This window comes from Mastigoproctus giganteus, chromosome 4, assembly GCF_048544385.1.
Source record: "Mastigoproctus giganteus isolate SK-2022 chromosome 4, ASM4854438v1, whole genome shotgun sequence".
Taxonomy (NCBI): domain Eukaryota; kingdom Metazoa; phylum Arthropoda; class Arachnida; order Uropygi; family Thelyphonidae; genus Mastigoproctus; species Mastigoproctus giganteus.
This window is the reverse complement of record NC_143578.1, coordinates 15269049-15294217: the sequence shown is the minus strand read 5'-3', so window position 1 is coordinate 15294217 and position 25169 is coordinate 15269049. Positions and strand designations below refer to the sequence as shown.

Below are 25169 nucleotides of genomic sequence, written 5' to 3'. Positions count from 1 at the left end.
TTAAATCAAGCATCGAAGCAATTTTGTACAATGTGTGAAATACAGTGTACAGTATTCAATATGAAAACTCATTTCAAGCAACACTTTTGTTAAGAAGCTTAGTATATATTCACTAGTAAAAAAAATAGATACCTTTTGCACTTAGCGTTACAAATAGTTAAAAGTACGATATGCAAGTATATGTTATTACACGATATAATCACATGTTCCTTGGTATCAAATAAATACTGCACTCTCTCTCCTGGGACTTCTTAGTCGATTCAGTCATGGAAAGATAGGTGATCTTTCCGGTTCGTAGAATACGTGTTATTGTTGGAGCACGTTTAACAGGAGCAGCAATTCAGAAAACAAAATAAATCACTGGTGTGTTGAAAGTAACGTCTCAAAAATATACAATAAGTGGAAGACGAAAGGACAATGCAGCTCTGAAAACAAATTGCATGAGAGGGCTGAACATTCTCCATGCTCTCTCTTCTACTTCTTGGGGTGCAGACCGGTGCACTTATACTGTCAAAAGTAGATTATAGGTCTCAGGTATATACTTCTGCCAGAAATAGAGCACTTCATTGGCTTGACCCCATTCACCATCAGGCCATCCGTATCGCTACTGATGCATTAAGAACATCACCTATCCAGTCTTTATGTCGAAGCAAATGAACCATCCTTGTCGCTTTGACGAAAACAGTTGTCTCTACAGTATGCGTTCAACCTGGGTTTCCTGACAGACTTCAACCTGGGTTTCCTACTTGGACATCCGTTTTTGAGTCATGATAGGAAAATCTGTGTAACGCTCGCCAGACTGCCAACTGTCCATTTGATATTCGTATCCAAGAGCTACTCAGAGAGCTTAACATCACGATAGACAAGGTCGCTCGATCACAAAAGCAGCCCCTTCCACCCTAGAATCTCAAATACCAGCTTGTGACTTCTCGCTTAAGAACGGGATGAGGTCTAATACTCCCTCTTCTGTCTACCTTCAGCTCTATTAACAACACTGTGCTGAACATTCTAACTTCTTGCCAGTTTACATTGACGGCTTGAAGTCGGAATAATGTGTGGGATCTGCTGCTGTTTTTCCAGATAATACCATATCCGAGTAGATTCCCCCTGAATGCAGAATATACATCGATTCACTGAGTGCACTACAGGCTTTATGAGGATTAGGCAAACTACTCGACCATCCCTGTCTCGGATTGAACAGATGATATACAGTCTCTGTGAATGTGATTTGACATCAGCTTCTTCTGGATTCAAAGCCACATCGGGATTACAGAAAACAAGTTGACTGATAATGCGCCCAATTCGGGAGCCCCGACAAATAACCTTGACCTGTGAGTCCCCTCTACAGACTACAGGCAAGTTATCCGTAGTAAGTTACATTCTCAGCAGCAAGGTTAGAACATCTGCAGGTTACAAACAATACCTTCATGGTAATCGTGCACCCACAGGGCAATGGATTTTTCCAACAGGACAGTGCACCTCCCCACAGAGCCATGGTGACTAGAATATGGTTCTAAGAGCATTCTGCAGATTTTACCACCATGGAACAGCCTCCCTGTTTACTGGACATGAACCCTGTGGAGCATCTTTGGGATGCTGTGGAAAGATTCGTTCGAGCTTTGGATCCTCCACCCAGAAATGCTACGGAATTATGGACAGCGGTGCAACAAGCATGGATAGAAATACCTGTGGAAAGCTTTCGTGAACTAGTGGACTCAATGCTTCGTCGTGTGACTCCCTTATCCGGGCGAAAGGTGGGCCTATCCGTTACTAGGTAGGTACCCCATGATTTCTGTCTACTCAGTGTATATAACCTTTCTACGAGACAACCTTGTTAAAGGTAACCAAAATTTCGACATTTTTAAACTTTTAGCTGCGACTTGGCACATTGTAACTCAAGTTCTTTTTGCGCCATAAAAAACCAAAAATAAACAACCAAACACGCTGAAAAGAAGAAATGCAGCAGAAAGTCAGTACTCCAAGGACCAGGCCAGATGAATTTAAAGAGAATTGCGAATCAGAAGAGAATATCGAGTTTGCGGAAAATGACTGGAAAATGCAATTTGAGCAAAGTAAAAAAGACCCATTCCCAACCAATATATGTGCCGGAATTCCGTAGCGATGAGGCTAGATGAGCAACCTAATAAACAGAACCCTGCCGCTTGTAGCACTAAGTCCATGTAGATATTGGTCTTTCTATTCCTACGTCTACTGTGGGGTTAGCTGGGCAACTGTGTTGTGTCGCTGCTGTGTTACGAGACGAGACACACGACGCTCACTACAGGCGTCGATTACAGGTGGCCCTCCCACGTGTGAACTTTGGCTGGTTGTTCGACCGCTGTTGAGCCAGTCACTGCAGACAAGTGAAACTACAGAATAGGAGCATTTTACCATCATGACTATTGTCTAGATACTGGCACCTGCCTATCTTGCTCCCATAATCATTCAACGTTTAACGACGGAAAGATCTCGACACCGACCCATTCTTCCTCGCAGACACTCAGAAACTGATCGCCAAGTGTGGGAATTACAACCTTATGTCAGCCGTTCCCGACTTTGAGCCTTCACCAGATCCACAGACTAATCCATTCCTGTTAAAGGGGGGGGGGTTGTTAACCTCTGTGGCTCTGAGCAGAGAAATAACCAAACGATATGAATGGCTCACACATACCTGTTTCTGTCATTCTAATAATGGAGCCACTGAGTTTAGGTTTGGTTAAGTCTTAAATCTACATGTTATGATTCACCCTGTAATATTTATTACGGTGTGTATCATAACATGTGATCTTCAGGAATGGATTTAAAACCTAAAAACAATAAAAAAAAAAGTTAATGTAAACATAAGTCTGATTACGCTTTGCTTCCGAGTTGCAGCCATTTTTGTGTTCTGGCAATTATCTGCTTGTGTTTAAAGAAAATATTCAAAATGACTACCGTTCCCCTGAGTACAAGCATGCAAATAGCACATCATAGAGCTCCTCACCCAGCCCTCTTAGATAGCACAGTTGTTAGGATCGCTGTTCTCCCCACACCGGGTGGAAAATACCTGAATTCGAATCCCGACTAACTCAGCCACATTGTGAAAAGGACACAATGTGGCTGAGTTAGTTGGTCTCAGGCGAAGGTAGCATGCTTTGTTTCCCGGAAACTTGGGTTTTTTCTCCAGCAAACAGAAAATCGACCTCCGGACACACATTTACAAATAGTATACACGGAGCAACATGACCTTACTAGCCGATGTTCCTGAAACCCAACAACAACCCAACCAACCTCCTCAGCGCTCAAAAGTTCCAGGCGTCTGTCGAATTTGCTGTTCTGCTGCTGATGAGTCTACCACCATCTGAAACTTGTTTTTTAAATGAACCAGTTTCTGGAAAGGCATTCATGTATTCCCTGAAAGGTCTTATTTGGCACATGACGATTAGGGAAGATATCTGCATACAGACGTCTTGCCTCAGCTGCATTGTACCTAGCAAGTCCACACATGAAATACATGTGTGTAAAGTATTTGGGGTCTAATGGCACCAGCGGTTTCCCCCATCTCCGCGTTGTATGCATTATTTGTGATCACAGCATTCTGTGTAGGCCACAGTATATGGGTAGTGGTCTGTTGTGTAATGTTATGGTATGTTGTATCTCTGACCATTTAGCCATTGGGTCCCTATTGGGACTCACCCGTTACCACACTTTGCAGCGGGGAGGCAGGTCAGGTACCCAGTAACTAGGAAACAAAGCGAAATCAGACCTGTTTACGTGAACTTTGTTTTTTTATTGTTTTTAGGTTCTAAATCCAACCCTAAAGTGAGGCCCACATGTCATGATATACGCTGTATATACAAGCATCGTTTTCCCCACACCAGATGGAAAAGGCCAGGGTTCGAATCCCGTGAATGACCCAAGTAATTTTTAATGGCTTTTTTCATAATGTGGCTGAGTTAATCGGAAATGAGAAAAAATCATTCTATCCACAAGGGAAAGTAGCATGGTTTTTTATCTTGAAAACTCGGAATTTTCAGTCCAGCAAACAAACAAATCGACCACAGACATTATATATATATACAGGAAATTAAGGTCTATGTCGCCGATGTGCATAAAATCCCAACAAATACAACAACAACAATCCTACTTGATTCCTTATGACATTAGTAACCTTGGCAAATATTCCAAATAATCCAACTATTTGTATGGTTTGTGGAATTAGGTAGTTATATATTCCATTAGTATGTGTGCAGACTCAACTGGGCATGCGTACCAGCTACCACTTACTCTCATTAACGATTTATCGCCTGATTTTGATGTAATTTTTCACTGTTATATCGAACTTTATTCCATACATTTAACAACACACGAGTGCCTTTCAAATTAAGCTTGGTTTTAATTATTATTATCGAGTTTAATTATTATCAGATAACTGTTTGAGTTCCGCCACACTTCACAATTTAGTACTAACTGGCACTTTACAGGTAAGTGCCAATTATTAAAGTTCATTCCAGGGTAATTAATAATTGTCTAATTACATCGAAATTCTGTGTACCCCTAATGATTTGTTTCAGTAAGTTTTTCACAAAAGGGCTAAATAAAACAGTATTGGTCAACATTATCTAATCGAACTATTACTGATTTTCGCCAGAGTAATTTGTAAATTGTTGAAAAAGATGGTAAGATTATCTTTCAAATAACTTCCTGATGAAGTAGTGGCCTAGATTCAAAACTTCTGCTGTAGGAGGAGATCGAGGTGATTAACCCTAACGGTTTTCTGAAGTCCCCAAGAAGACATTGTTCAGCAAATTTACAAAGAGGGATGCGAATTATAACAACATGGTAATTTATTTTCTTCTGTAGAGTGTTCGTGTACAGCACACAAAATAAATATTGACTTCCATTTACGGATTACTGGAGCGTGGCTAACTACTTTAGGGAAACTCTCAGACATTAAAATTTATTATAATGGGTTTGTTACTTTAAATGTGGATTTTTCCTTCTCCAGACGCCACAAAGACGAAGGGGAAATTATTTTCACTTCCTGTTGCGTTTTGAAATTTTAGAAGGCATTAATTATTATTATTATAAATATAGTTCCAGTAGAAAATGAGCTAAAGTGAATAAAGGAATTGCACCAGGACCTAAATTATATCCTGTAAGTTCACTCCTATATATAAATAACTTAGCCGTGGTACTTAAAGAGTCAAAAATATACATATGCATGAAGAAGACATTATATGAGGTTCTCCCAACATGCATACCCCGCAAATGAATCTAGACATGCGTTTACACCGACATCACCACATCACGCTTCAACAGTATGTTGGTCCCTCTTTGGTGACTATGACACGGTCCGCATTCCTGAACAGACTTTTTCCATTCCTCCTGCGGAACACCGATCAATTGAGTTGTCCATATGGGACGTGTTGGTCTCGCCCTTACCTGATGTTCTACATCATCCTAGGTATTGTGTAGGGTTTAAATCGAACTCTGGGCGCTGTCCAGATGATGGTCGACTTTGGATGGCGTAGATTGTCGGAAATTGAGCGAACAGACAAGCCAGCAACGTGATCAGATAATAACGCCCATTTCTAAATCAGTGAATTCGGCTGTTCGTGCCATGAAGAGAACAAGTAACTTGTGTGGCTCAGACGATTCCCATACAGCTCTGAGTCACTTGTTTATGCAGAATGTCCATCAGACTATGAAAATAGAGGTATCCGGATACTTTTTTTTTTTTTGGACGGTAGTGTAGTTCAGAAATTGTTTCAGGAACATGTAAGTATTTACACCCACTATTCAAATGTATCATTTTCAACGTACTCTCCTTATCATTATGTGCTGGTTTTTCGGCGATACTGCCTCTACTGAAGCATATTCGCTATTCACGTCATGCATCCTTGCTAATGTCAAAATTTCTTTAAGCTCAACTTCAGTTTAGGAAAGAGGAGAAAATTCACGAGAGAGCTAAATTAGGAGAGCAAAGAGGATGTCTGGCAAAAGACATTAAACGGAAGTTGTGTTTCTCCAGATATTTAATTACAGACATGGCAGTATGGTGACAGGTATTATCATGTTGAAGTCGGGTGACAATTTCCTATTGACGTCAGCATTTCCTTATAACTGAATCAAGCACCCAAGTGAGAACCCCTAAAGGTGATTTTAAAAATTCCACCAATGGCATTTAGATTGCTTCAATCATCTACTTCAATCACCAATTGCTTCTTCAATAATCTATATATACCGGTATTCCTTTTTCAGAAAATTCTTTCGGTTTGACAAAACCATTTTTCTGCTGTTGTTTTCACTGGATTTTCATCCAGTAAGGCAAACGGACAACATGTACACACGCACAACCCCAAATAAGAGAAAACGAAACGAAGTAGGTCTTAAGTGTTAACCAGAACTGTGGACTGTGTTGGTTTAGCGTTCGTTATATCACTGACTTCTCCATAAAAGGTTGAAAATGCCATGGTTCGAATCGCGTCAAAACGAGAGGAATTTTTATTGCCTTTTTCAAAATTTGGCTGAGATAGATGTTCCCAGGCGAGGGTTTCATAGTTTTTTTCTCCCTGAAATGCAAATTTTTCATCCAACAAATAGGCAACTCGACCACAGAATACATAATTTACAGACCCATATTATGTCTCCTTCTAGCCTTGGCTGCTCTGGCGCGTAACACCCCCCCCCCCCAGCTTCCAGCCCGCTGAGAACTGTCATACATCCAACGTATTTAAAAACTCGCGTAATAAATAAAAACATAAAAGCCTCATAATTGAAGAAAAATCCGTTTAGTACGACATATGAATATAGTACGGTTACGCGCGAAATAAATAATAATTGACGAGTTTCTATTGGTTTGATTTCAATGAAATTTGGGTAAGCTCAACAAATCATACTAGCAGAGTGAAATCCAAAATTTCACGAAAATCCATCCACTTAGAGTTGAGTTGACGAAGAAATAATAACTGTCGGATTTCTATTTGACCGATTTTAATCTAAAAGTCCGAAATATAAAATTTTATAAAAATTCATGCGCTGGGGGAGTCGAGTTATACAGACGGACGTACGGACAATGAAATAATAACTGCTGAAAGATTGGTGTGATTTTAATGAAATTTAAGAGAGCTCTGGAAAGCTTTCTGAAAGTCCCAAATATAAAATGGGATGAAAATCCACACAATAGGAGTCGAGTTATTACATGAGGACAAAAAAATAAAGAATAATTGACGGATATCTATTAGTCTGGTTTTAATGAAACGTGAAATGGCTCTATAAATCTGTTTAAAAGGCCCAAATATAAAAAGAATTATAATTTTCCTCTCTACATATAAATGAGAAGTATTTACAAGGTTATGACTTGATTGAAGTGGAAGCAAACTTTTTAAAGTTTTATCTGTCTTTACAACTGCCATGTAGACTTTTACATAACCATTAACCATCTATGGATGAAAATAACAACAAAGATTATTAAGATACCTTTGAAGGCGCGTAAACCTGTCATGACCCAGACTGGCCTACTTCGCTGACAAGTCCATGGCAACGCTACCTGTAATACTTCTATGAAGGCGGCCCTATCTCCCCACACGTCTTTTATTCCAGTTGAATGGCATATCAGGTCTTAAAATCACCCACATGCTGCTATGAAGGAAGCCTTTTTGTAAAACATTAACCTGATGGCTGCTTTTTTAGAGAAATGCTACGTTAACCTCTTCGATTATAAGATAATTTCATTTTATGCAATCAAAAGGAATTTACAGGCTGAGATATACACTGTGTAACCAAAAGTACTGGAACACTTAGAGATAAAATAACAACTGTGTACAGATTTCAGTACGTGCACAGCCTCCTTTGACCTTTTCACCGTTTAAGGATTTGTACCAAAGGGAACGGCCATTAGGCGTCACTTGATCAAATCTATAAATTTGCTTTCCCAACGAGTTATATTGGTATCGAGCCAAATTCGCACACATTTGTTTAATTCCAGTGCAATACCAGGCAGATTAGCCTTTTAGTAAGTAAGTAAATCATAATCACAGAACAGTTGCATATTGATAAAGAAACAATAAGATTAATTTTGACAGATGGTTTATCATCTTGAAAATGCGCCGTGTCACTCCTTTGTCGCAGTGAGAAAGTTTGTAACGAAAAACAAGGTCACAATATTGGAGCAACCGCCTTATGCACCAGATTTGGCGCCATGCGACTTTTTTTCTGTTCCTGAAAATTAAAATCCACCTCAAACTTTCTATAGGATACTCGGAATTTGCATAGAAACATTTCAAGAAACATTCAAGATTTCAAGATGTTATTATTCGGATTCAGTTCCATAGCAACTTTTTTCTTTATTATTTTCCCAGTACGCCCCCGAAGTTTTAGAGGAGTATTCTGAATAAATCTGTGTAAGTAAAATATGAGTCAACGTGTTACTGCTTAGGTAAGATTTTCTTGTGATGATGTGACGACTTTTAATTTAGGTGTGTGATGTATATGGCATGATCGGTTGTTTCCAGTGCTAAATTAATAATACAAATATTCAGATCCAACTCAATAATTCCACTGTTATTAATTCCACTGTTGTAGAAAAATGAAAGAATTAGGATTATTATTATTTTAGATTCAAGCTTGCCAAGAGTGGTACGCGAGATATTTTCACTGAATTTGCAAAGTCATTTCTATCATTAATGCGTCAACGCAAATGATTTCGTCGAGTAGAATATTCCAATCTCAATGAAAAAAGAACCTTGAAGTACTCCATCTTCTGCATTTGTTTTTACTGCATCAATGATTTTTGTTATTGTAATTATAATAAACTTTACCAGTACACGCGTGGGTACTGGTAAAAAACATGACGTTTCTGGTAAAAAGCTCGAGTTCTCTATTAGCCAAAGCTGCCTATTGGGCAGCCTTGGCTGATGGATGGGATTAGTTAATAAGAATAGACCCTTGTAGACAGTACCACCTTTAGTATTGCTGTATGGTTCCACACCGTGTTGCCGACCGGGCTAGCCGAGTGGGTAAAGTACCTGCCCGGCAACCCAAAGGTCGCGGGTTCGATTCCCGCCTCGGGCTTGGATCAAAGTACTGCAAAAAAACCTTGGGAGGTACAATATGGCCACAGAAGCCGATGCGCCAACAACTACCAAATCAAAAAAAAAAAAAAAAAAACCACACCGTGTTAAAAAGGCTTGTGTTCAAATCCCGGCAAGACAGGAAGACTTTTTATGGTTCTTTTTCATACCACGAGTGAGTTAATAGGCCTAGGATGAGGTTTACCTCCCAGAAACTCGGGTTTATAATCCAGAAAACTAACAAACTGACCACAAAATACATGCAGTTCACAAAAAGACTACACTAACATCTCAGCCTTAATTGACTAACTGGCGCCCACATTCCTTGAGATTGCTCGTTGTCTCATCTCATCAGATCCCAGGGAATTCGAGTCTGAAACTGCAGTTAAGGATCCTGAATGTGTAGTTTAAAAGGAATATCATCTGAACATTGCGGTGGCCAGCACAGAGTTTGGCCTCAACCCAAATAGGGCAAACTGGAATGCAGAATTAGGGGAATTCCAAGACAGCGTTTTCTTTAGGTCACGAATGTTTCAAACGCGGAGTTGGAAATAATACCGCCAGCTTTCTACCAGAAATTAGTAAAAAGTCTTAAATGACGCAATGAAGCAGTGATTATGACCAAGGGTCCACCAATACGCTATCTATTTCTTTGAATAAAATCATAGTTTGCTCGTAACTACGAGTGTCCTGTGACTCTTAATAGATCAGTGTATGTGCACACACACGTATGCAAGAAAGTTTAGTGTCTTTCCAAAAAGTACACTAATATTTTTATTGTGTATGTTTTCCGAAATGCATAATATTCATAAAAGTCAAGCATTTCTGAAATCAGCAATCTTGGATAATAGTTAACCTCAGGAGGTCCACATTTATCAACAGATATTGTCCATTTATCCTCAGAAATTTATCTATTTATCTCAAGGAGGCACACATATCTGTTATTTAGCGTAGATAACAGATCAGAGAGTGTGTTCTTAATGAAAAAGTTGCATCACATCCTTAGAGTTATTCAAGTTATGTGTAGATTTGAAGTAAAATTTGATTTTAGAAAAGTTCAAAGCAGGTATGCAATAAACAGAGTAGTTAACATATTTTAAACAACTGGTTCCGTTGTAGAAAATAAGAAAAATATTGTGCATGATGAACAATGTCAATCAGAAAGGAGCGAAAATAGTGAAAATATTCAGCACACACACACACACACAGATACTCCTATGAAGTCCAGGAACAGCTACGAAACGTGTTTCTCATGAATTGAGAAAATCGATAAATAGAACATCGGAAAAGAAATGAAACTATTTTCATAAAAAATTTCAGTACAATAATGTTTTGGTGGTAATGATAAAGACAGGAGACTTCCATGGACTATTTCTGTATTTTTGTAGAAAATCTTGTTGTTCTAACAAGCGCAATTTGCAAATGAATTCACTTTCACCAGAAAAGCAAGAAATTTGTACATCTGTGAATAATAACAATGAACAAACAGAGTGAAAAAAAAAAAAAAGTCCATAGAAGTCTTTTGCATCATTGACGAGATTCGAACCAGGACCTTTTCTACCCGATGTGCGGAGGATGGTGATTATACCGCTTTGCTATCCGCGAGGAATCAGAAACTCCCACAATTGACACTTCAGGGGCTGTAAAAGTCGCCTGCCCGACGAATCCCATTTTCAGTTATTATCCATTCCATGTTCCATGCTGGCGGCAGGATCAAGTATGAATTAATCAGCCCATTAAAGAACCAATTAATCAATGAACCCCTTGAGCCAAACCAACACGGCAAGTTGGTAGTGGAAGTGTGATGGTGTGTGAGGGAGCATTTTCATTGCACACGTAGACCCTCTGATACTGGTAGATCAATGTCTGAATGCCACAGCTGCTTGAACGAGTTGCTGTAATTGGAAGCTGTAAACCAGATGCTCTCCACCCCTTGATACTCACAGTTTATCCATCCAATAGCGGTTACCGACTATTGGATGGATATTCAATAGTCGGAAAACATATAATTCGGAAATGTTTTAATGAGTATGAGCTAAAATTATAATTCACTGGGCCTGCTTAGTCATCGATCTCAGCCCAATTTGTGAATTTCTAAGCTGAAGTGGAACGAGCTGTTCGTAACAGGAATCATCTGCCGTCCAATGTGAAGCAACTGCGAGATGCGATTGAGTCTGCTGACTGTTGTAGGATTTTAGGTGCATCAGCAATTTATGCCATATTGTGTCATATATAATATATCTGTAAACTGCGCCTGTTCTTTGGACGATTTGCTATTTTCTAGACGAAAAACTTGAGTTTCTGCGAGAAAAAACCACGCTATTCTCGCCTGAGACCGACTAACTTAGCCGGATGTTGTGAAAAGGGCCCAATATCGACAAGCTTCGAACTCAGGTCTTTTCCACCCGGTGTGGGGGAGGATAACGATTCTACTGTGCTACCGAAGGCGATCGAGTTTGCATGAGCAGCTTGCACGCTTTAGACATTGGACGCTGGACTCTTAAGACATCTCATGGAGCACATGCCCCTGGTTGCTCTGAGGACTATAGGAGATGTTATTCGCTGAATTCTGTGTACCTAATAAATTGGCCACTGAGTGTATATTGAGTAGTCAATACTCAATATACACTGAGTGGTCATTACTTTTAAAGTTAAAAAAGAATTAATTTTTTTAACCATTCTTTTAACGTTCTGGTCTTGATTTTATAATTTGAGGTGTGTGTTTAACACTAACTTTAAAAGAATTAACACATTAATTCATCTTCGGATCTTCTTTAAATATCTAAAAGGAAACTTAGATCGTGAGCTAACTTCTTCCTTCCTCCCTTCACTTTCTTCCAAAACTCAGTTTCTGAAGCAGGCGGTACTTGTCTAAAACACGAACGTGACAGAAAGAAGTCACGTTTGGCTGGCTTGGTGTTCGTAGAATTGTGGGAAAGGCTTCTGCTACCCAGATTGGCCCCATTTCGTGGTGAAGTTTTTTTAAATCGATGCAGTCACCCCAGAAAGTTGGTGACCTCGAGAGGAGAAGACAGAAGGGGGGGGAGAGAGAGAGAGAGAGAGAGAGAGAGAGAGAGAGAGAGAGAGAGCTTCGCATTTTCTCAAGCGTAACGAAACCTAATTTTAGTGACGCAAGGAGGGGGAGCGAGAAAAGTGCCTCCAGGGAACTCGACTGAAACAATATCTAAATATCTAAAGTTGTTTCTGTCACTATTAGATACTTTACAGATTAAATTTGTTTCTTAGAAAGTTTTGCTTATTACATGTCTGGCACACATGTCTTAATGGATGTTTTAATCAGATAAGATAAGGTATATATCAGAAGTTCAATAAGTTATTAGAAAATAACGCAATGCTTAACAATATATTTATTATTAGATGAACAAACCTTTCGAAAAACTGAAAACTATGTCAGCCTACTAATGAATAAAGCAGGATATGTAAAAGCGTTTCTGGTTAGCGAAGTATACTTCTAACTAATCCATGAATTTCATTGGATTAAATAGGGTCGAATTTTTAAAAAAATATATCGAAAATTCGCATGAGTTTGGAAAGGCCGAGTCCAGTTATTGGCTTTTGAATCATTAACTTATTGGCCTTTTAAAGGGGAATTGCAATTTTCCTGTTTTTCATCCCGCAAAACCGACTAACCTTTCATTGCTTAAGTTCTCTTATCCCTAATACAAACAACCAAAACTGATTATGTTCAAGGTTTTCCTCAAAGTTTTGTTTTGGTGCAGACAATGCAAATTTTATTTCATATCAGAATTTAGAAATCACGTTCAAAAACTGATAGAAACATATCACACTCTCGTAAGTGCTGCAGATGTTACGATTTCTGTCCTTCATTATGTGCAAAGGCCTAGATTTGAACCCACTCACGAAAAGACACGTTTTTAGGACTCTTTCTTGGGCAGAAAACAACACACCCCTTTCTCTTAGGTACCTTTGAAGCCAGGTTTGTCCAACCACGAATCCGTACATAGTCACCTGTTTAAATGTCTTATTGTGCAGACCAACAACAGTGAACAATTAAGATATAATCTTTAAGATATCAGAATCTATTTTTATTCTCCAAGTTTGTAGTTATTCGAGATTGAATTGAGCTCAGAAAACCGTAAAGCGCTGTAAAGCCTTGAGTCCGACTTTATCTCTGCCATATGTCGAAGAACAAAGCGTAACTGACTATTAGAGCCGAGGTCTCTGTGGTTGACGATGCAAAGTTCCCTCCCCCCTGCCCTCACTAGGTACTTAAAGGAAGTTAGTAAGTATTCTACTCAGTAAATGCAAGGTTATGCTATTTTTATTTGGTTTTATTGGAGTAGTATACACAAGTAATTCTGGGATGTTTAAAACTAAGATTTCATTACTTCTTTGAAATGACTTCATTGCAGTTTGGTAATTCTTAAATTTTATGGCAATGCACTTTTCATGTCGATGGAGAGTAGGTAGAACTAAACTAAGTCGATATGGGTCATAAAGTATAAAACATTCCTTTCCCTAGCTAGAAAATGGAAGAAGAGGGGGAGTAAAGTATCTAGAGAGAATATCTTGTAACTAAATGTTCTCGCTCCTAAGAGAAATGATAATAATTACAGGTAGGACACAGAAAGTAGTAGTTGAGCAGGTTAATCCAGTTTCCTTGGCTGTTAACCTTCATCTGTTCTACCAGTAGTATCCATCTCCCACCTTATCTATAAAGTGCATCATTTTAAAATGGTGTTAATTGTCTGTTGTAAAGCTTTTTTTGGACAATTTCGATTGTGATGAGCAGAAGACACGTCAAAATCAAAAGGCCTAGTGCATGTTTGCTCTCCCTTTCAATTGACCCACAAGTAATTTTGAAGGAATGTTTTTCATTTCATAGACAACATTACATCGCGTTTATCCACCATAGATTAAACACTGATCCCTTTTTGAAAATATTTTACGCATGCATAAACCTATCTCGTTTCTAAATGAAGAGGCTAACGTTTACGAAAGTTAAGTAACCATTGATACTTATATACAAATGACTTTAGGTGTGCCTCGGCTGCAGTAGCCATTTCTAGGAACTGATGAAATCAAGTTTTATTTCTGCTTACAAGGGATTCATTCTGAGAAATGAGTGAAGAAACAATCATTTCTCAGCAACTGTAGAATTTCCTCCTCTCTGGTGTATAAGTGTGAAAGTAGAGGTCGAAAAATAATTAGACGAGAGAGACAACTTTTTTCTTTTAAAAGTGGAACCACTAATGCAAAAATAATCATGCAATGCGAATAACTTTTCCACTCTACAGACGTTATTATCAAACAATAAAAACAAACATTGGTATAGTTTTGACGCAAAATTTGGCTCAGTACACAGAATCGTGTCTCCACCAAATCGCAGATGCATATTCTTATGAAACAGACCAAACATAAACTTTGGGAAATTAATGTATTGTCTACATCAAATGGTTGAGGAAGTTGATAGTGATTTACTGTGTTGTTATTCAATGTAGCAGTCAGAACAAATTCTTATGGCAGTGGGTCAGCGTATCATAATTTATAACTTTCCTTATAACAAATGTTGATACCAAAGATATTTGAGTTGTACTACATTGTGCAATATCTGTTTTTTATCCCGATTATTATAAATATATAAGATTGGATATACAGTGGAATCTCGTTAATACAAAGTTCAAGGGATCTAAATTTTCACGTTTTGTAATAATGAGGTTTGTAGTAACGAGGTCCCCCAAAAGTTTCAAAATGTTACCGTTTTTTTTTGGTACATACTGTATATCTAAGAATAATAATAAATAATAATAATAACAAAAATTAATTAATAAAATAAAATAAAAACAAAAGCCTTGTCTAACAATACAGTAATAGGAATAACATATTTTTTAAAGATTTTATTTTATTTGTGAGATAAACTAAGAGAAAAGCAATATTAACGGAAATGAAAATATTGTACAGTATGTACTGTATTTTGATATAAACAATATTTTAATACCACAGTAAAAAGAATTACAATCTTAATATAAAAGGAGACACACAAACCATTAACTTTTTAATAAATTAATCTAATTTAAAGAAAGAATCCAGTGTTGTTTGCATAGTTTTTTTTCCTACATGCATTTTTAACTACAGCACAGACGTTATCAGATGCGATAGTTGTTTCTTTATCAACGTTACTGCAGGCCAACACATTCTCTATTACCCCAGGGGCTCACATCTGGTGAGTTTGGGCTTGGCACACCCAGGGTCCTGAGCTGGTTATCATCATTCTTCTCTTTCTTGGTGATTCCCTTTTACTTCTGACTCTCTCTTGCCTGGTACAGCATAAGCCTCAGGCTTCCTTGTACTATATGGCTAATAATAATAATAATAATGCATTTTGGGCATCTATTTTAGATGACAGTGTACGTGCTTCTTCACTTTCGCTGTCGCTGATAACAAAAACATCGTTTTGTTTGGTATCCAGCAGCTCTTCTGGCGTTGGCGTTGCAGTGGTAGCAACTTCATCATCCACCTTCACACACTCTTCAAGTTCGCCAACAAAATCCATATGTTCCTTCAAATTGCTCAATGTTGCTATCACATTCGTCTGCTGAACCATGTTTTTCGATGATGTTCTCTCCAAAACCACTCTTTCTGAAGCAGTTGATTATTACACTTGAGGTAATACTTTCCCAAGCAATAACAAGATTACGGATAGCATCCAAGACATTTCAATTTGGCTACAAATTGTTCCCTCCTTCTATGTTGCAGATCAAGTACTTTATCAGGCGGGCTCTATATGCTCTCTTGAGGTTATAAATAATGCCTTGACCCAGTGGTTGCATTAAACTGGTGGTATTGGGGGATAAAAACAACAGCCGTATATTTGTCAACTTAAGTGTCTCGGCAGAATGTGCTGTACAACGGTCTAGAACCATCAAAATGTTCCGTTTTTCTGAAGCCATTCTTCTGTCCAATTTTGATAACTAAGACTGAAAAATTTTGACCGTAAGCCAAGCACTTCTATTGGCCACATAATCACAGGGAAGTTGGTTAACTGCTTTAAAACATCTTGGCTTGAAAAACTTACCTGTCTCGTCAAGATTAAAAAGGAATAAGAAGTGTAAAATGGCGGCAGAGAAGAGGAGCAAGCCCAGGATCACAGATTTTGAGAACAAGAGGAAAAATGACATCAGGATCTGAAGCTTTTTTCCATCAAGGTTGTTCAAAATTCTAACATCCTTCTGTCAGAAGACCACGGGGAACATTGAGTGAAGTATATTGGGTATGTCTGGATATAATTTACCAAGATCATCGATATAAGGGTTAGAAAGAAAAATAGGAGGCTAGTAATCGTCTTTGTCTTTACTACCGTTTGGACAAAAAGCTAGTTTTCTGCAACTAACCTATACAAAATCAAGTTTGAACTGATTAATAACTGGCTTACAAATGTTGCGAGCTTTAGTGTAGACAGAAAATGAATCTGGATATTTAGATACAAGCCAATTGCGATATCATACATTCCTATCCTGAATAATCTTAACATGTTTATTGGAAAACTAAGGTTTAGATAAAAGACAATATTTTAAGGTGGAATGCAGAATAGGGGATTCATCCATACAAGATTAATTTCACTCACTGATACGATCTGAGAAAAAACATTGGCATCAGATGATTTAACGCAGTAATCAAGGGGGGGGGGGGAAAGAAAGAATAGAAATCTGGCAGATCAACCCATTTCTCATTATTGTCACGCCAAAAAAAAAAAAAAAAAAAAAAGAAGAAGACTGAGAATGTGAGAGAGAGGTTTCATTACAGAAAAAACCATTACTAAGTTGTAATCTGAGATACATAGAGAACTACTAACATTGATCGTGTACTTCGAGGAGATGTTGGTGTGGTGAGGTAAAGATCAAGAGCGTTGGGTGTATAGTTAGGGTTATTTGGTATTCTGGTAGGTAAATAAAAAAAGGAGTATGAGGTCATTAGTAATTGCAAATACCTCTGCATTTCGATCAGTTCGTTCCGGGTAACTAAAAAATTGATATCCGCTGGTGTTTGCAATAATAAAATCACTAAGGACAATTACTTCACTGTTAGGAATGTTAAACTGGAGAAAGCTGAGTTAGTATTAGTATTAGTATTAATAATTAGTAATGGCTGCATGGTGCAAGAAAGCCAATGGCTTATGCTGCACCAGCCAAAAAAAAAAAAAAAAAAAAAAACCGAAAAAAACAATGATAAAAATAAATAAATAAATTATAATAATTAATAAAAGAAAAGGAAATTAAATCTATCATCCTATGCGCTTCCCTCACCCGAAGGTACTATCCAGATGACCTTTGAATTTCTCCAAACTGTCAGCCTCTACCACCCATGTAGGCAACTTATTCCAGTAATTTATAACTCGCTAGCTAAAATAAAACTGCCTGCAGTCCAATCTAAACATTTCCCCCACGTAACTTGAATTTATGTCCCCTAGTTCTAGCATCACTTATAATCTTGAAAATTTCGTCCTCATTCATTTTACTGATGCCTCTCAGAGCCTTAAACACCTCAATCAAATCTCCTCTAAGGTGTCTAGTTTCTAAACTCTGCAACCCATATATTCGAAGTCTTTCTTCATAAGGACGCCCTTTTGCCAATCTCAACAGGCGAGTTACCCGTCTTTGCACCCTTTCAAGAAGCTCGATGTCTTTCTTTAGGTGCGATCTCCATACTTGAACACAGTATTCCAAGTGTGGTCTAACATAAGCCTTATATAATGGGATTATCGCGTCCCTATCTCTACTTGCAAAAGTTCGATAGATCATCGATAGGACAACATGGGCCTTCCTTGCAACCTGTTTACAATGCTCAGAGAATTTCATGTGTGACCGTATCGTAACACCCAAGTCCCTTTCCTCCAGTACTGGGTTTAGTCGAACTCCACCAAGTGAATAAGTTATTTTGGGATTACTGTTTCCCATGTGTGATACCTTACACTTTGTGGGATTAAAGCATAGCTGCCATTTTTCTGACCATTCCTGAAGTCTCTCTGAAGAAGCTCAGCTTGACAGTGATTATTAACTACTCTACCAATTTTAACATCATCTGCAAATTAAGACATCACGCCCTCTATCCCTTCATCGATGTTGTTTATGAAAATTAAAAACAACAGTGGTCCTAATACTGATCCTTGGAGCACCCCACTTCTTATATCAACCCAATCTGAGGAATAGCCATTTATCACAACCCTCTGCCTCCTGCTAGGATCGAAAGTTTTTTCATTAAATAATCTTGCGAAATTTCAATATCATTAATTACATATTTTTCAACTTCACTCCCACAATTTTCCATTGCCACAAAAGGTTTTTCATTTGTAAATATCGATGCAAAATAACTGTTGAGTTCATCTGCAACGGCAGCTGGTGTATTTAATACTATCCCCTTTCCCTTACGTAAAGGTCCAATCTGGTTTGTCCTGCTCTTCTTGGCATTTATATATGTGAAGAATTCCTTATCCCCCCCCCCCCTCTTTGCTCTGTTTGCTAATGATTTCTCATAAACTGCCTTTGCCTGTAGAACCTTTTCTGTGGCTCTATTACAGATCATCTTGTAATTTTAGCGATGTAAAATTACACAGATCTGCCGTGTAATTTTACATCGCTAATAGCTGTGACGTCATCGATCAAATATCATATAAATAATTATTTAAAAAAGTGCTTATCAAAGAAAGGAGATCGAAGTATTCCGAGTGATCAGGGGAGTTTTGAGAACGATAAGGGGCAAGAGGTGAATTTTGCAGATTAAGAAAGAAAGAGAGAGAGAGAGATTTTAAGCCAGAGAAGATCAAATTATATTATTATAATATAATTATTTAAATTTATTTATTTATGTTCGGGTTATTTTTTGTTTTACACTTTAGTGCCGTTAGGGGGTTGTGCATATCTAATCCAACAGATGCTAAACAGCTTGTTACTGGTGAGCATAATTTTTTAGAAAATTTAATGGAAAGTATGATTATTTTATATTTTTTCGTCTTTAATATTTTCATTCTCTCAGAATATTATTTAATAAATGTGATACCTTTATTTGCATGACTAGCAAAAACAAATATTGTAACTATTTCGAGGACGTCTGCTGTGTAATTTTACATCGCTAATAGCTGTGACGTCATCGATCAAATATCATATAAACAATTATTTAAAAAAGTGCTTATGAAAACGTATTCTTTAGTTACATTTAATTATAATTTCAGATTTCACAAATCGTAATTAAATCGATTCTTTACACTCACGTGTAACTAGTTTATTTTATTATTTTATCTTCATTCTCAACACAAACGAATATTTAAGCTTTAATAAAATATTTCCGTAGTTACTAAATAAACAACTGTAGCGCGCGCCCCCTAACATAAATATTAAAATAAAAATGGAAAATAATAATGAACATTAATGGCAATACTTCCAAGTACTGTATTCTTCCATAGTGACCTAGATATCGTATTTTTAAAGAATTTTCAGTTTTATTTAACAACATCTGAATTATGGTGAAAAATGCAGTAATTTGGAAGACCTACACAGGAATTTATTTCCATTTAATAGAAATAAATTTGGAAGTAGCGTTTGGTAAACCAACTTACATTGAAACTTCTGACAGGTTTCACGAACGCAGCGTATAGATTCCAGCCGAAAGTGTAAGTTGTCAAACGTCAGCAGAATTTCCGGCAGGGTTCGAAGGCACTCAGGTCACACAAGTTGTTTTCGTTAGTCAAATGGCATCTATGTGTACTGCATGTCTGAAGGTTCGTAATACATGCGCGCGGAGGGAAGCGGATTGGGACTGTTGACCAGCTTGCCAACAGTTGAGCAAATACACCTGTACACCCTTGCACCGAGCGAGAAGAGAAATGATGTGACGTCATTCGGTGCCTGGTACGGCCATCAGCTGGGTTGCCTCAATTCGCCAGCACGTGGTAGTAAGGGAACACCATATGACCCGTCGCTCGCCGTGAACTGTACTTTTCCTTCTCCACTCCTCACTATTGCGAAAAACACGGAACGAATTTTTTGCATTCTAAAATCAAGGTTAGAGTCGCGCACAGACTCTAACCGTTTAGTGGCACGCAGACCCTGAGAAAATGAATTTTTAAACAAAATATTATTTTTTGTACCATCACCGAAACTGTGTTGGTACTAATCTGTACCACCACAGATTTTCAACCTTCAACTGCTACTTTTCTACACGTAGGATATGAGGAAATTATAAATACCGCCCCCTCTATCTCTTTGTTTTTCTTCCTGTCTCTTGCTATTTCTGCTCTCCTGTCTTTCTTTGTTTGTCTTTCGCTTTATCTTTCTACCTGCCCCTCTCTCATTTTCTCTTATGTCTATTCATTTCTCTTTCCCTTTCCTTGTTTTCTTTCCTTTCTCTGGACGTGCGTTTCCTTCTGCTATCTGTTTAATTGTCACACACACTCTCTCTCTCTCTCTCTTTTGTCTTTCTTTCTGCTTGTCTATCTGTCTGTCTCCTCTCTCTTTCTTTCTGTCTCTGCCTGTGCATCTGCTCTCTGTTTCTCTTTCTTTTTTTTTTTTTGTTTCTTTCTGTTTTCTTTTTCTTCCTTTCTCTCTCTTTTTTCTTTCTTTCTTCATTTCTCTCTCTGTTTCTTACTTTTTATCTCTCTCTATGTCTTCCTATTTTTCTTTTTTTCTTTCTTCCTTTCTCTCTTTCTGTCTCTCTACTCTCACTCTCTTTTTACTTTCTTTCTGTGTGTCTATTTCCTTGTCTCGGTATTTTTTCTTTCCTTTTGTATGTCAATTTCTTTATCTCTTTTGCTTGCTTACTTTCTTTATTTCTTCCTTTCTTTTTCTCTTTCTATCTCTTTTGCTTGCTTACTTCATTTTTTCTTTTCTCTCTCTCTTTCTTCCTTTCTCGCTTTCTATTTCTTTCTTTTTTCTTTCTTTCTTCCTTTCCCTCTCTCTCTCTCTCTCCTCTTTTTCCTTTTTTCTTTCATCCTTTCTGTGTGTCTATCTCTCTGTTTCTCTTTCTTTTTCCTTTCTGTGTGTCTGTCTCTTTCGTTTTCCTTTCTTTCGTCCTTTTTCTGTGTCTATCTCTCTGTTTCGCTTTCTTTCTTCCTTTCTCGCCTTCTGTCTCTCTTTTTCTTGCTTTCTTCCTTTCTCTCTCTCTTTCTATCTCTTTTGCTTGCTTACTTTCTTTATTTTTTCTTTTCTCTCTCTCTCTTTCTATCTCTTTCTTTCTTCATTTCTCTCTTTCTGTCTCTTTCTTTCTTTTCGTCCTTGCTCTCTTTCTGTCTCTTTCTTTCTTTTCGTCCTTGCTCTCTTTCTGTCTCTTTCTTTTTTCTTTCTTTCCCTCTATCTCTCTGTCTCCTCTTTTTTATTTCTTTTTTTCCTTTCCCTCTTTCTCTCTGTCTTTTTTATTTCTTTTTTTTCTTTCCCTCTTTCTCTCTCTCCTCTTTTTTTCTTTCGTCCTTTCTGTGTGTCTGTCTCTCTTTCGTTTTCCTTTCTTTTGTCCTTTTTATGTGTCTCTTACTGTCTCGCTTTCTTTTTCCTTTCTTCCTTTCTCACCGTCTGTCTCTCTTTTTCTTGCTTTCTTCCGTTCTCTCTCTCTTTTTTTTACATTCTCTCGCTCTGTCTCCCTCTTTTTTCTTACTTTCTGTGTGTCTATCTCTCTGTCCCGCTTTCTTTTATCTTTCTTTCTTTCTTCTTTCTCTCTTTCTGTCTCTTTCTTTTTTCTTTTTTTACTTTCTTCTTTCCTTTCTTATTCTCCTTCTCTTTCTTCTCCTCTCTCATTTTTCTTTCTTCCTTTCTGTCTCGCTCTCTATCTTTCTCTCTTTCTTTTTTCTCACTCTCCTATTTCTCCCTCCATCCCTGTCTCTCTGCCTACACAACGCGAGAATAACATGAACAGAGAATTGATTCAAAACAACGTCGAGCAAGAGAAAACGTAGAAAATACAGAAGTTTTTTTTTTTTTTTTTAATAAAAGATGGGCAGATAATGTATAAAAAGTCTGTGATGACGGTGTCCGATACATTGACAATATTTTATACGCAAATTAAGAGGAAAAAAAAAGTTACTTAATGTACGCAGTGCGTTAAATTTCAAGCGCATTCAGAGAAAATTTCGTTTCTGCGCATCTGCCATACTGCTCATTCATTTTTCCAACCAGCGCATTGCAACAACCATAAAAATCCAGTGCTTCAGCTACAAGTATATGGATAGTTTATGCGCTTTATGTGCTACAAGTATATGGATAGTTTATGTATGAAAAAATAAATAATAATTGGCTCCATTTTAATTAAATTTGGGAAAGCTCGAAAAATCTTTCTTAAAGATCTAAGTATAAAATTTAATGAAAATCCATCCACTGGGATGGATTTTCATTAAATTCGGGTTGGCCCTAGAAATCTTTACAAAAGCCCAAAAGGGCCAAAGTGGACGAAGTTTCACGAAACTCCGTCCACTGAGAATGTCCATCTGTGCGTCTGTTCGTCCATACTCGGTTTACATGCGTACTGACGGAGGGACAGACAGACATGTATGCTAACTCACCTAAAAAGCATTATCAGAATTTTTTATACATTACTGTTTCGTTAATTTTTTTGTTCACAATGCATTATTTTTAATTATTTGTCTATTACAGAATATTGTCTGTAAACTGTGTTCTAAGGCTAGTTTGTCTTCTAAGGAATGAACATTACGAATGAATTTCTGAACTTTTTTCTTTAAGCACAAGAAATCATATCGTTTTGAAAAAAAAAATATTGGAAATAGTTGAAGGGGGAAGGGGGGAAGGGGGAAGAGTGGTAAAGAGAATTTTAGAGATTAAACGCCTAAAGTTTTGATTAATTTTGAAATTATATGGCATGCACAATTCGTAGATCAGCAGTGAATAGGGGACATACTTTTAAAGCTCTTCCTGTGAACGGATTTATAGGGAAGATATCTCATTTAGGAAATGGGAAGAAAGGAAATAGGAGAGGAAATACTTGATTCTTTGTAGCCGTGCATATTGCAGGTGGGAGGTATGAGTGCCACCTGGCAACGTGTCAGAGGGTGTTGACCTCTATTATGGAGTATCACATCCTTGCCAGCTCTTCCGATTTCATTAGAACTTTTATGCTCTAATAAAATCTGATTTTATGAAATTGGTTTTTTACGATTTTCCGATTTTTTTTTAACTTCGGCTTTTATCGTTCCTAAGCTTCCTGTCTCTGTAAGTAATAACTTCAAGTCAATCGATTATTAACTTTGACTTTCTCCACTGAAAAACAGTAAATATGTAATGTAGTCGATGCTTGTTTGTTCTCTTTTTTATTACAAAAAGTGAACGCTGGAATGACGCCATGGGTCATGTCCGGCCCTCGTTTCACTTAAATTTTCATTGGTGTCACGGATGTGGTATGTATGTTAAGGTGAATAATACCGTTATTCTATAGAGCGCCCACCTATTATAAGGAACATCCTCTCATGGTCTCTTGGCACACTCTCTTGACGAAGATTTACAACCGCTATGAAGTTGTAAACCTGATTACACATTTGAAGGGATTGCTATCATTTTTGGCATCGTCACTGGTTATGGTTGTAGCTCTTGGGGAAAGTACCCTCGAAGTTTAATGCCGCTAACATCAAAGCTTTTGCTTTTTCTGGGGAGGAGAAGCAATCTCGTCTTTGTAATAATGGCGTCATTACTGAAGAAACTTGCATGCTTAAGAATTGCAAATTTTTAATACCGTATTTTTCGGACTATAAGACGCATCCACCTTTATCTGTCAAATAATGGGGGAAAATATTTTATTGTATATAATCGCTTTGCAGATTTACAATTGCTTCTAAAAATTTACTTCAGTGCCATCAATAACATTTCTGATTCCTAATTTCTTGAGAAATGTGGCAACATTCTCGTGTTTCAGTAACTTCCCGAATTATTTTTTACATTCTCTCTATTTTTACTTTCTTCTTTCCTTTCTCATTCTCCTTCTCTTTCTTCCTCTCTTTCATTTTTCTTTCTTCCTTTCTGTCTCGTTCTCTATCTTTCTCTTTCTTTCTTTTTTCTCACTCTCCTTCTATTTGTCCCTCCATTCCTGTCCATTCCTGTGAAATGGTTGGTCGTTTTTTCGTCCTGTTAGAATCAAATCGTGGTACGATACCCCCATCCATTTGGGCCACTACTTATGCCTAAAGGACTATTAATTGTGATGTGTATAGCTGCAGTTGGCTAAAGCCTGATGGAATTAGAGCTCATTCTGTGTTTAATTCAGGACTTCGTGATACATTATAAGAGCCAGCTTCTTCGGACATCTGTACCACAATTTCTTTAACCGCAGTTAAAGATTTAAACATATCTGTGTGTATCTAACATACCTTCGAACAATAAGATGTAGAGGATTTTTAGGCAACGTTTTTCAGGAAAAAAAAACGAGTCTTATGATCCGAAAAAATGTTAGTTTTTAAACAGATCACATACTGAGTATTTCACGCATTACGATAATCGTATGAAATTAAAAAAAAAAAAAAACATTTCTGCTCTTTCCCTCCCTCTTCCTTTTGCTGTTTTTGTTTTCCTTCATTCTCTCTTTTACTTTATTTCTCTCCCTCTCTTATTCTCTCTCGTTCATTTTCTCCACTTCCTGTTTTTCTCTCCCTTTGTTCTGTAAGGACCTATCCTTACAAACATTTAATAAAGTTTCTTTATATTGGGGGAGTTAATTGTAGTTTAAACAGTCAGCCTTCAGTTCAAATACCGTGTGTTAGGGAATATGGAATTTGAGAGTTTATTTAAGACACCCCAGCTTTAGACATATCTCTTGTTGGAAAGAAAAAAAGACTCCTTAAGTGAGCCATTAATTGAAATGGGCCGAAACTAATCCCTATAGGGAAAGGGGGCAAACACTCAATAGAAAGGGCACTAAGTACGGAAGTGCACTCTTAAAAATTTCATGGTACATCTAATGGCAGGTGTAGGACGACGTAGTAGTGGGTGGGGGTGTGAGGTCACAAGGAAGATCTGGAAACTTCTTAGCTGACCGGAACTTCCGTTTTACCTTCTAGAAAGTTCCAGAAATTGCTGGACAAACGGAAGTTCTCACATAAAGGATGGAAGACACGCCCACGGAAGAGGAGAGGAGACGAATGGGAATCACGAGGGA

At 37.6% G+C, this 25169-nt stretch overlaps 1 protein-coding gene across 1 annotated transcript in view; it reads right to left on the bottom strand.

The window, feature by feature from the left end:
* Positions 1-19848, bottom strand: part of LOC150086430 (uncharacterized) — a 109988-nt gene extending 90140 nt beyond the window's left edge. Inside the window, exon 1 of the mRNA XM_090372164.1 lies at positions 19645-19848. The gene's annotated coding sequence lies outside the window, so the exon portion shown is untranslated. The remainder of the gene's footprint in view (positions 1-19644) is intronic.
* Between the last annotated feature and the right edge of the window lie 5321 nt (positions 19849-25169).